At 41.4% G+C, this 13197-nt stretch overlaps 1 protein-coding gene and 1 long non-coding RNA gene across 3 annotated transcripts in view; one reads left to right on the forward strand and one right to left on the reverse strand.

The window, feature by feature from the left end:
• The window catches only part of Plcb1 (phospholipase C beta 1), a 701628-nt gene that overhangs the window by 376537 nt on the left and 311894 nt on the right, over positions 1-13197 (reverse strand). The window lies entirely within an intron of this gene.
• LOC132649003 (uncharacterized) lies at positions 2717-6619 on the forward strand. The gene is made up of 3 exons (XR_009587386.1): positions 2717-3048; positions 5266-5421; positions 6496-6619. It is a non-coding gene; the product is annotated as an uncharacterized LOC132649003 (long non-coding RNA).

Consider the following 13197-nt stretch of genomic DNA (forward strand, 5'->3'; position numbering starts at 1 on the left):
TATTGTCCAGCAGCTGCCGGGGAAATAGTGCTCTCAAGGTCTGAGTTATATGGCCAAAGAAGCTAGATATGGACTTGTTACAGAGAAGCCAATGTCCCAAGTGCGCACAGTGACGCTCTGGCCATGCATGGCACCTGTGGTCTAGGTCACTTCATAGAGACACTCTTCTTTGGTTTCAGTGTGGCTGTGGGTACCGCACTCAGGGCTCTGTGTATTAGAAGCAGCCACCACTGAAGATTAACACTACACTCTCTTTTTATTAAACTATATTATGAATATGTAACCAATGTATGCTTATACAGTATCCGTGACTGACACATAGAAATTGCATATATTTATAGGTATAGGATGGGGGTCTTTGATATATTTATACAAAGTATAATAGTCGAAGCATGGGAGTTAGTAACTCAGATTTAGAATGACAGAATTTTTCTGTGTTTATACCATTTGAAAAGTCTCTGTATAAGTTTTTATATGTTCAATAAATTGTAGTCAGCCATAATTATCTACTGTTCACATATGTGCTTTTTAAAATGTACGTCTTTACTTCCTTGTTAAAAAGCTGTCTGTTTCACAAAATAGGTCAATGTCATTTTAACCTGACTGGCAGATGTCTGGAAGTAGCACTTCCAACTGCCACTTCTAAGAAATAAGTAACATGCACAACATTTTCTTTATGGCCATCTACAACTAATTGTATTTCAAGTGGAAACAATGCCTGTTTTGGGTTTACTGTCTTCCATGTTTCCTATCTGGCTTTTAATCTCACAACAACATGGTGAGAGGCTGTCAATTATAAAACCATTATTATTCAACATAAAGCCAAACAATGCACACCTAAAGCTTAAGGCCCTAGAGGGAGGAGTGGTGGTGAGTCAGCAGCTGACTGGAACTTAGGAGCGCTCGGAATTACATTCTAACAAGAATAACCTGAACGTTCAAAGGTAGTCAAAACCAAACCTCCCTGCTGTTTTTGACCAATCTGATGAGAGTGAGAAAGACAGATTTTCAATTAACTAAACAAAGCGGCCTCAAGGGAAGCACTTTTAGCCGGTTGCTTTGTTGAGTGAGAATTCTCCCCAAGCTGGCACACGGTGTGTCTGCCAAGGTACTGGGATCAAACTGAGTTGCGCAGGAAGCAAATGCAACCCATTCCCCTGGTCTGGAAGTGTGTCAGGTAGCTTATTCTCAGCGCCAAATGCTCCAGACATTTCTATGCCATATTGAAATTCACTTTTCTAACTCCTCCCTGTTTATCTCTTCACTCAGCACTGAAACAAGGAAAAGACAGACACCGGCCCTCAGTTGAGAGCAAGTTACTGTTTACATGTTTTTCTCATGAGGGCTTTGACAAGAGCAAAGGCCAGAGACAGCTGCTCTAATGAACTTCCCATTGTAGCACACATTCAATCATCACTTTGCCACTTAGATTTTCCCCTCCTCCCAGTTAGAAATTCAAATGGAAGCAGGACAATAATGAACAGTGGACTCATCTAAAACTCCTTTTATATACACTCACCCTGTCTTTCCAAAGCGTTCTAAGCTTATTTGAGAAAAATGTAGGCAGCTGTGCTGGGAGAGGCACAAGGGTGACTGCTATAGTGATCTGGCTCTCAGAAAGTAAAAATCAAAATAAGGACAGAGCTGAACACTCCTGCTCCTCTCAGAGTCTGCGTGTCAGTGAGAGAGCGCCTAACAATCTTTCCCTAGTGCTGCCCACGACCACAGGCTTATTAAAGCAGGTAACTGCATCTCTCTATCCTGGCTTCTGCCACATATTTTAGGGGTGCTGGTGAGAGCTGTTTGCTTTGTTTTGTCTGTCAGCTTGACACAAGCTAGAGCCATCTGGAAAGAGGGACCCTCAAGCTGAAAAAAAAAATGCCTCCATCAGATTGGCCTGTGGGCAAGTCTGCAGGGCACTTTCTTGATTGATGACTAACTGATGTGAGAGGCCCATCTCAGTGTAGGTGGTGTCACCCCTGCAGGTAGTCCTGGGTTGTGTTAAAGAAAACAAAAACAAAAAACAAACAACAAAAAAAATGCAGAGTCAAAGAGGAAGACAATAAACAGAAAGTCCTCAATGCCCTCGTCTTCGGTTCTTGCTTCTCCCTTCCCTTCATGATAGGCTATAAGCCGTACAATGAATAAATCTTGTCCTCTTCAAGTTGCTTTTGGCCAGTGTGTTCTCATAGCAAGGTAAGAAAGTAGTGACAGATTCATGGATATTACTGGGACAGATCTGCCATTTCTGTTTTGGAGAGGACTGTGGAAATGTTTGAAATTTTGGTCTGGAAAAGCCAGTAAGTTCTCCAAGCTCAATGGGCCATTTTATGGGAGCCTGGCCTGGAAGATAAAGAGTGTTGCAAAAAGCACAGAGGGCCTTGCAGACCACGGAGGTCTGGCCTGTAAAGCTTCAAAAGGAAAAGACCTCATCAGGGCTGTACATGATTTACATCTGAATACAGAATTTGTGGTTAGGGCTGAAGAATCTGCAAGACCAGTAACACTGAAGTAAAACCTTTGCTTTGCTGGGACAGCTGATGCTAGTTAGCTGGGGCTGAATAAACCCTTGTGATTACTAAGAGACCAACATGATTGTGGTTAAATCTTTTGAGAAGTGTTCCCTCCTCATCAGCTGATCAGCACACAGAAGCTATTGTCCCGAGCAGTCAAGCTGGGAGCCAAACTGTAATGTGTAAGAGTCTGTAGCAGCGATTCTGGTGACAGGGGAACTGTAGGTCTGAAGAAATCACAGGGGATGTCTCTGGCTCAGCCACTGGAGAAGGTGTAGCCTGGGTTGCAGAGGGAGCCAGCCTGCTGCACATGTCAGACAATGAGAAGACCACCAAGGACAGCAACAGACGGCATGAAACCCAGCTGTGCCAACCAGAAGAGGTGCATTTGGAGTAGCTGCAGAGCTGAGAGGCAGGGCTACCCAAGGCCTTTGGAGCCCAAACGATCATGAGTTAATGCAGGACGCCATCCACTTCTGACCTTGGGCTAGGCTTTGAGTTGACTGTGACTGTGCCCTGGTGCCTCTTTTTTGAAGTAAGAAAGTATTTAATTTGTTTGTGTTTTTACAGGAGTCCACAGTCAAGAGACAGTGGATTTTTAAAAGAGGTTTTGGACTTTTAAAATGCCAGAACTTTAAAGACTATGGGATTTTTTAAAGTTATGCTAAGTGTTACACTGTGAGATTAGAAGATCTTGGAAAGGGACAAGAAAAATGTGGTTTAATAGTGAAATATTTGTGTGCCAAGTTGACAAGGGGTCAATTGTGCTGGTTAAGCTTTCGTGAACTTGACACACAAGCTGGAGTCATTTGAGAGGAAGGGCCTTCCACTGAGAGAATGTCTGCATGGACCTGTCCTGTCAGAACCTCGGGGCATTTTCTTGATTGACGACTGGTGTGGGGCGGCCCAGCTTGCCCAGTGCGTGGGTGATACCATCCTGTGCAATGTTCCTAGACTGTATAAAAACGCAGCCCGAGCGAGCCACAGACTAAGTCAGCAAGCAGCACTGCTCCGTGGCTCTGCTCTAACTTCTGCCTCAGGTTCTCTTTTGAGTGACCTCTTCATGACGAACTATGACCTCTAAGGTTAACACCACCACCTCACAACTTGCTTTTGGTCAGTATTTTATTACAAAAGTAGAGAGTGAACTGGGGCAGTCTGCAAGTCAGTGTCTCTCTCCACCGTAGGAGGGTTTCAGCTGGACCTCTGTAAACCTATCTCTCTCTGAGTCTCTGCTAGAGTAGAGGAGTCCACGTTCAACAACTTCCCTATGTAGGTAGGTCACGGCCTCTCTTTTTTTTTTTATTAATTACACTTTATTCACTTTGTATCCCTCTCCCTCCATAGCTCCCTCCCTCCACCTCTCCCAATTCCACCCTCCCTCCCCCTTCACCACCCATGCCTCTACCCTAGTCCACTGATAGGGGAGGTCTTCCTCTCCTTCATTGTGATCCTAGTCTATAAGTTCTCATCAGGAGTGGCTGCAGTGTCTTCCTCTATGGCCTGGTAAGGCTGCTCCCCCCTCTGGGGGAGGTGATCAAAGAGCAGGCCAATCAGTTCATGTCAGAGACAGTCCCTGTTCCCATTACTATGGAACCCACTTGTATACTGAGCTGCCATGGCCTACATCTATGCAGGGGTTCTAGGTTATCTCGATGAATGGTCCTTACATGTGTGTGGATCAATGGCATTAGAATAATAGGCCCAGATTCATCTACTAATTATCGGTATTCATTCAGGCCCAAGTTCATAGATGGAGCTCTCTGGCTCTGACGTGCTTCCGCTCCAGCTAATATTGTTTTTCAGAACTTCCTTGTAAAGGGGCGAAAGAATACAACTTATTTATAGACACAATGACTTCCTATGGAACACTTGGATTCAGATAACAGTATCATTGTCACTAAACCTCAATTATTAGTGAACATGTATCGTGTATGAGAACTTCTTCATGCCCTAAAAATAAGAAGAAGGTTCAAGCATACTATAGCTTCTGCCTTTACACAGCTTGGAGCATACTCGAAATGTTAAAAACCACCAGCACACGTACAGGTGAAACATTAAGAAAATTAGTCTATTGTGTATGTGGCTCCTTCCCCCTTCCCCTGCCACAGCTCTTATTTTTGAAAATAAAAAGAAGAAAACTTAGAGAGAAGTGAGTTTTGTGGAGGACTGACTGGAATACGCAGGCCTGCATCTTCAGTCTAGTTCTGTGTGTATGGATCCTGACTAATGGAACTTTCTAATTCTGAACCACATAAACTTGTCCTCTTACACAAAGTCCTGTTAGACAGGGGTGTCTTTTGCTTTTGTTTATTTATTTTTTAATTAAAGAAAATAATAGAAGTAGCTGGGAGGTTTCTTTTCCCAGGTTTTCTGTGGTGCTGTTCACTGGATCAATCAGTTCCCAGGAGTAGAGTCAGTGGCAATGTAAGACGATTATCATTAAGTGTATCTCTCTCTCTCTCTCTTTCTCTCTGTGTGTGTCTGTGTCTCTCTGCCTCTCTCTGCCTCTCTCTCTCTCCTTCTGTCCCTCTTCGTCCTCCTCTCTTTTGAGGCAGGTTCTCTCTACATAGCTCTGGTTCTCCTAGAACTCAACTAGACCAGGCTACCATCAAATTCATAGAGATGCATCTGCCTCTGCCCTCTGAATGCTGGGGTTAAAGGCAGGCACCATCATGCCCTTCAGTGCAGGTTTTCAGTTGTCCTTCCCTGTCAGGCAATTGACCTGTATCCAAACTTTTTCTTCCCTTAGACTTCCAGAGAGCTTATGGCCACAGAAGAGCCTCATAAGGACATCTATTCACTCCCATCTACTTATAAAGAGTGATCTTGTACTGAAGGATAGATGGAGAGCGCAATCTGTCCTGAAGCTGTTGTCTGAACTTCAAAGATGTGTAGGATGTCATAGGTAAGCAAACCAGTGAGACAGTGATAACGTTCTAAAGACAACAAAGGGAGGTGACAGACTGTAACAAAAGGCCAGAAAATGCTCAGAGAAGGCATGCAGGAAATAAAGGCGTCTTAGAGAAGGCACGCACACAAAGCAGCTATCCACAGCAGAAATCTCTGAGGAGAGAGGAGGGTAAAGTGTGAAGGCTCTGAGACTAGCCATTTGTTCTCAGGTCTCCATGCACACTCTGCTCTTTGTTCATTTACTTATTTCTACTATATCCTTACTGACCTCTGCTTGGGGGCCCCATTCTCATGTAGCCATTGCTTAGACAAACATAAATCACAATTTTATCTCTGCTGTCTTTATTTATTATGGAATGAAGCCATGCAAAAGAATTACATAGTTTAATAGAAAAGTATTCTTTGTTTTCAGGACTATGGCATTCTACAGCACTGTTTATCTAAACAATGAAAATCACAGAAATTTAGAGTTTAATATTAGCCCTAACAAAGGTGTGACTAGGGACTTAAAAACCTGCCTCTCAACTTTGGAAAATGAGTCTGAAATTGCACATTTACACACTTTTCAAATTTTATATTAAACTATATATTAACCTTTAGAAGTGAGATTGTTTTGTAGTGCTTTAAATGAGATGAATTCTCAATATACCTGGTCTGGAAGTCTTTATCCAGTCCAGGCTGGTCTGGTACTTGTTATCATCCTGCATTATGGATACGAGGTTGCAGGCTTGCACCCCAGGCCTGGTTGGAAACCAGTATGTGATTAGCAGGCAGAAATAGAAAGAGGCTAAGGTCTTGTTTCTGCTGAGAGGCACTGTTCTAGCAGAAAACTCAGTCAATTGTTCCTGTTGTTTGTGAGTTTAAGGGATTAACTCCATATTTTTAATAAGGTAAGTACCTAAAAGAACTCTATTTATTATCCCACTACTTCCAACAAAGAATAGCTCATCAGGTGCGTAACTTGGGCACAGGCTATGCTATACCTTAAGTTTTGAGAGCCAACTTCTTTTCAGTGAGGAAAATTGTAATAAATGTGTGTGTGTTTGTATGTTTGTCTATGTGCATGCAGGTCCACATGGCAGTGGATATATTAGCACATGTCTGTGGAAGCCAGACAACAACCCTGGGCATGCTTAGGCACTATCTACCTTTTCTTCTCCTACCGTTGGAATAAGACAGGGTTTCTCACCGTGCTGGATCCTGCTGAGTAAGACATGATGGCTTGCCGTGAGCTCCAGGCTTCCACCAGCCCCTGCTTCTCCAGTGCTGGGATTGCAAGTACATATTAATACATGAGCTTTTTGTGTAGGTTCTGACATCAAATTAAGGTCTTTGTGTCACAAGGCAAGAACTTTTATTGACCATGTCATGTCCTTAGTTCTAATTATAAAAATTTGTTAAAAAAAAAAAACAATTTAAAGCTGGCATGTCAGCATATGACATAATGGCATTATGAAAACATCAGAAAACTCAACACATGTGTAGGCATATTCGTTTCACACAGGACAAAGCAATAGGAATTGGAGCTGGCAGGGTTAGGGTGAGGGTGGTTTGTCCTGCTCCTGCATTTGCTCTTCCGTTTGCCATGCTGGTTTGCTGGACTGCTGAATCCTGACAATGAAGACCAGACTTGCCCCAAGGAAGCACACTCGTGTTAAGCAGGACGTAGCCCACGGATGCTCACACCCCTTTTCCCTCTAATCTTTCTTTCGTCACTAGTGTTGGGGGGTTGGAAGGAATGGGGATATATAAGGTTTGGAAGGGAGGTTGAGATATAAAAACTCAATAAAGTAAAGTAAAACATATTCCTACAAGTGGTGCCCGGACATAGGGTAAGGCAAGATGGAAAACTGAGTTCCTAAGGCTGTAGAGACGATGGCTGGGTACAGAGGAATGAGTATACCTTCTGAGGATATAAGCAAAAGGGCTGCTGTGGCTCCTGTCTCTGGGTTCTTTCCCACTTTGCTCCTAGAGGGGATTTTCTGTTTTGTTTGTTTGTTTGTTTCCTATATTCTGTTTTAAAAAAGGTTGGGAGAATAGCTGAGCAATTGGAAAAATTGCAAGTGGAAATGGAGGGATATGAGAGACAACTGGAAACATTGCAGGTAGAGATGAAAATGATAGGGAAGCAAACATCACTGGAAAGAGAACAAAAGGGTTCAGACCTGGTGAATGAGAGTGGGAGCTTCCTGCAGGATGAAAGAGGGAAGCACACTGGGCTAGAAGGCAGATCACAAGCCCACCTTGCTCCGTGGTGTGGACTTTCAGCGTCAAGTTCCCACAGCCCTTTGGTGAGGTGAGAAGCCAGGAGGGTCTGGAGGCCAAGGCAGTGCAAGGTGGCTTGAAGAGAAAGGGTTAATCTTGAGCAAACTGAGCTGCCAGAGGGGCAGCCTGGGGTTAAGAGGTTACTACCATTAGCTTTTCTAGTAGCAGCCTAAGGTCTCAGATATCAAAATACCCAGTGCTTTATTTGCCTTAAATTTGGCCATTTACAAAGAAATTGTGAGGCTAAAAGCCTCAGAGATCAAAATGCCAGGTGTGTTAGTCTGAGGCACACAGTACTCTGTGGAGAAGTGAAGGAATAGTTGTAGCGCTGGGCTGTGAGTAAGAACGGCTTTCAGGGACTGTAGATGCTGTGGTAAGGGGCATCAGGAGACAATGTAGGGCCAGGAGGGACATAGAGATAATCCTTTGCAGTCAGAAAGCAGCTTTGAGGCTCAGAAGAAAAAAATACAAACTGTTTCAGACAAGAGCAACTGTGAGTTATCAGGTTATAGAAGAAACTACCAATGCAAAAAAAAAAAAAAATGGTTCATTGATAATCTCCTTTTAAGTAACAACAATTCCCATTAATGTTAGAGAAAAAGTCATTTTTGGGAGTAAAAAGAGGGAAATGTAGTGAGAAGTTTGGTTTCTTCAAAAACCCACAGATACTAATTACGATTTGCGTCATGCACTAGCAAGGGCATGATTTTTGCCAGCTACAGATAGTTTACATTTGGGATGCTGGGGACTCCTGAGAAGTTATGAATGTCTGAGCCCAGGGAGGGACAGGAAATTTCCACAGAAAAGAAAGGCTGCTGCTGCTTTCCACTGCTGCTCCTGGTTGCTGCTGTTGCAGTTTTGATGAGAAGAAAAAAATTGGTGATATCCTGACTACAAAGACTGGACTTGCCCCAAGGAGCCTAATGACCCTAATCAGCAGACGGTAGTCTAAAGAGACCTAAGCCCCCTTTCTCTTGTAACATTCTTTCTCTCCTACAAATTGTTGGGAAGTAGAGGTTTAAGAACCCAATAAAGTAGTGTAAAAATATGTCTATATGCATTTGTCAAGGCTTCTGGGGAAGCATATTGTATCAATCACCACAGAGGAGGACAGAATACAAGACTGAGATTTTACTGTGGGTTGCTAACAAGTAATTGGGAAGAGTCAATATGTTTTTACTTATTTTAGCTGAATATTTGTTAAACAGAAAAACAAAAGCTATTGTAGAGACTTGTGCTCTCAAGTAACATGATTCTGATTAATCAAATAAGGCTTTGGTCTATCCCATTTTTTTTATTGTTTCTATAAATAACAGCCACAATAAAGGTTTCAAGATAAGGGCAGGGAAAAAATTTCCCCCACAATGCCTCACACCTCAAAGAACATGATTGAGTTATGAAGATGTAGGTGGGTTGACTAAATAGCTCCATAATCACTAACAGCCTTGTACTCCGTCTTTCTGACATGTTTTGAGCATGTTTTTAAAACCCACTGTATCGTAAACAATCCTACTTGGCAGGCAGTCTGCATTAAAGTGTGTATTTTTACAAAATGTAAAATTGTATCCTTTGTAATTAAATTGCCTTTTATTTTTCTCAGTGAAAATAAGAAGTACTGCTGTGTTCTCAAAAAAAAAAATGCTCCAAAGCCTTTTCTTACACTTGGGATTACACACCATTGGCTGGACTGACTGCTAAGTGATTCAGAAAATATTGTTACAATCATTTTCAGTGAGGGGAAGATTATTTCTTAGAGAAATACTCTTTGTATTCATTGCTATAAGTTAATGGATATGTCAATTTGTGAAGCTAGACAAAATAAACCAATTTTATTCTGGGATTGCAGAACCACAGTTCTAATATAATCTCTTTCAAGCACAGAATAAATTGAGCTATAGAGAGATGAGTTTTATTAAACCAGGAACACACAGCATACTAAAATAATTTCTAAAGTTGTGGGTGTTCATGAAGATTCACATCAATAGTAAATGATGTTTTAAACTTAGAAGTCATCCTGATATTTACTTTCTCCTTTTACATGGAATGATAGTCACATAGACTCCAACTTGGAAAAACAATAAAGAAAAGAAGTGCTATACTCACAGAAAGTATCAACTTTCAATTGATTTAATTACTTTTGGATTTCAGATCGAAAACCACATTCAAATCATTTATTTGTTGAGTGGTAACTCTATGATGTTCTGTTTTGCATAATCTAGGTAAAGGATGAAGAGCAATAGAGAAGGCATTCAGAAGGGTGTGGGAAACGGCTAACATCTGAAGGAAGGTCCTTCGATGTAAGTAAAAGCCACTGTATAAGCCATCCTATAGGAAGTCTTCATGAGCTTAATTGAAATGAAATGCATTAAATGTACAGCCAAGAAAAAGATACATTTCCCAAGCTTTCAGCTAATAACATTAGATTAAACACGCACAGTTGTGGCCACATGGAGTCTCACAGACATTATTACAAGACAATGAACATATTTAATGTTGGGTAAGTAAAGGGTACAATAGATATTGACTATAGGAATTCCTAGAGAAAACTATTTTAAAAATAAAATTTATGTATCAGATTGCTAAAAACTCAAAATTGCCAAGTGTGGTACATTTAAAGTAAATGCCTTTAATCCCAGCACGCAGGAGACAGACACAAGTGGATCTCTGAGTTCAAGGCTAGTATGGTCTACAGAGTGAGTTCCAGGACAGTCAGAGCTACACAGAGAAACCCTGGCTCAAACGAATGACAAAAAAAATCAAAATAATTTGTGTTATCAAAGTAGTGATAAACTTCATGGAGATAACTTAAGACCCCTGCACAGGACATGGACTGACTGGCCTGCTCTTTGATCACCTCCCCCTGAGGGGGAGCAGCCTTACCAGGCCACAGGGGAAGACAATGCAGCCACTCCTGATGAGACCTGATTGGCTAGGATCAGAAGGAAGGAAAAGAAGTTCTCCCCTATCAGTGGACTTGGGGAGGGGCATGCTTGAAGAAGGAGGAGGGAGGGTAGGATAGAGAGGGGAGAAGGGGGGACTTATGGGGGGGACACAAAGTGAATAAAGTATAATCAATAAAGAATTTAAAAATAAATAAGCAAATCTTTGCCTGCCCCTCCACCAAAAAAATTCAGCATTAAACTTCTGTAGTGGAAGTTTTGGTTATGTTATGTAAATATGTTTTTGTTGTAATCCCACCTGTGGGAAGCCGGAATCCACAGCTGATAAAAGCCTCATGAAAGGTGCATGATCTTTGTCAGCTGGAAAATGCCCGTGTTGGGCATGGGTTTTGCCAGTTGAAAACATCCTAGTGTAGACTCTGAGAAGGTATAAATAGGAGACCAGAGAGAGAAAGAAAGGCTTCTCTTCAAGATGTTCCTAGAGAGAAGTGTTTCAGAGAACGCTTCAAGGAAGCTGCTGTTGAGTTCTTCCGTTGCTGCTTTTGTGATTTCTGGATTGGTGGTTTGTTGGTTTACTGGACTAATGGATATCTTGAAGATGAAGGGTGGGATTGCCCAAAAAATCTATGTCTAAGGGGGTCTACATCCCCTGTCCCTACTAACCTTCTTGCTCTCCTACCTAGGGTTTGGGGGTTAGAAGAGAGGTAGAGGCCCTTAGGAACCCAATGACCATAGCCAGCAGGAAGAAGCTAACGAGAACTACGACCCCTCTTCCCACTAGCCTTCTTTCTCTTCTACCTGGTGGTAGGGTGTTGGAAGAGGTTGGGGTGAAGAAGGAAGGTAGAGGCCAAAGGAACAACAAATAAAGTAGGCTTAAAAGCTAAAGACAAACAAATTTCCTTATTAATAATTACAGAAAAAGTCAGGTAAAGATACTCTGAAAACAAATATCTGAGATTTGATGTCTGCCTAGCAATACCATATTAAAAAAGTGTATTACTAATTATGGATACATTACACTCTAGCTTTTAAAATTCAACATGAGTTTGAATTCTTCTTTATGCTCCAGGTACAGAGCAGTTTTTATGGTCTTCCATTTTCCTTTTATAAAGATCACCATCAGATTTGTCTCCACAGTAGTTTTCAAACTGCATTGTTCATTCAGCCTCCATCTGATGGCCTTAAGTGTCTAGTTAGGACTTTGTGAAGATCTGATAGGAAACCATTGTTCCTATGATGCTACTAAGTGATCTATAACTTTTCATACTGATGATATAGACCATACTCTAAAGATATAATCCATCTACATTAGAAACATTCTAAAACCCACAGATGCCCTTCTTATGATGTCTGTTGGAGCACTTCCTTCCCAATCCTTCTACCCCATATGCAGCCCTTGTAATACACTTTTCTAAGGCTTCACGTTTGTCTCATGCTTTCCGTTTCTATTTTTCATCTTCTGTTCAGTTTGTGGTGGTACATATGACCTTGAACAGACCTCTGATTGTAAGTCCTGCCTAGATCGGAGGGTTACCACCCAGTCACCCAGGGGCTCACCAACCTGTAACTAGTCTATCTCTTTCATTCCCACCACAACGTGTTGGAGCTCAGCTCAGGAGGTCTCTATTCCTGAAAATCCTAGAGCCAAGACAAAACTGCATGGGAGCACTTTGTGCAAACAGACTTCTCCATTTAGAAGCAGCAATTACGTAGGAGATATTTCTCTCGTGGCAGATGGCGAGAGTCAGAGAATATTTGTACCAGAAAGCACGAGTAAAATTGCCGTGTCATTATATCACTAACATCTGACGGAACCACAGCATACCACGGGGAAGAAAATAGAACAGACTGTTAAGTCCATCCACCTTCATCCATGACCCAGAGGGCAAAAGAAAAATTGCGAATGACTGACAGCACTAAACACAGCCGCCAGTGATGTAAAACTGATTAATAAACCATATAACTAAAGAGCATGTAGTTTGTTTTTATATTCCATAATGTTTCCTGTTAGCGAAAACAGAGCTAAAGCTTACAACATTTTCTCCTCACAGCCTCTCAGTGTTAGTGAACAAAGATTTTACAACAACAATGTTTACAAAGCATATAGGAAAATACAATAAAAATTCTCATGAGCTTCAGAAACACGAAGCTTCTGAAGTTATCTCGGGACTCTCAGAGCTTATATCACACTGCACTGATATGCAGGCTACTCTGTCTACACATAAGTAAAAATGCTCATTCACAAATGCACACATGATATCTTACATGGATTCTATAATGATGTAATTTGTTCATGGTTAGCATTCTAAAACCAAGCTAAAATTAATAAGGTTTATAATAAATTTAAAAATATGAAATGCACAAACTTGTCAGTCATAGCATTCTGTGGCATCCTGAACATATGTGTTTCTGGTGAATAGGCTATGACTCCAAAAACTGACAATACTTGCCATGATTATAGCTATAAGTCCAGTTTTCTACACTGAAGAATTAATAATGACAGACTTTCCAAAATAGTAATTAGAAATGAATTAGGCATAATTGCCAAGCTATAAAATTGGCTATGCAGCAATAGTTTTCTACAAATATAACCAAATGAAATTCAT

The sequence above is a fragment of the Meriones unguiculatus genome, chromosome 18, assembly GCF_030254825.1.
Source record: "Meriones unguiculatus strain TT.TT164.6M chromosome 18, Bangor_MerUng_6.1, whole genome shotgun sequence".
NCBI lineage: Eukaryota > Metazoa > Chordata > Mammalia > Rodentia > Muridae > Meriones > Meriones unguiculatus.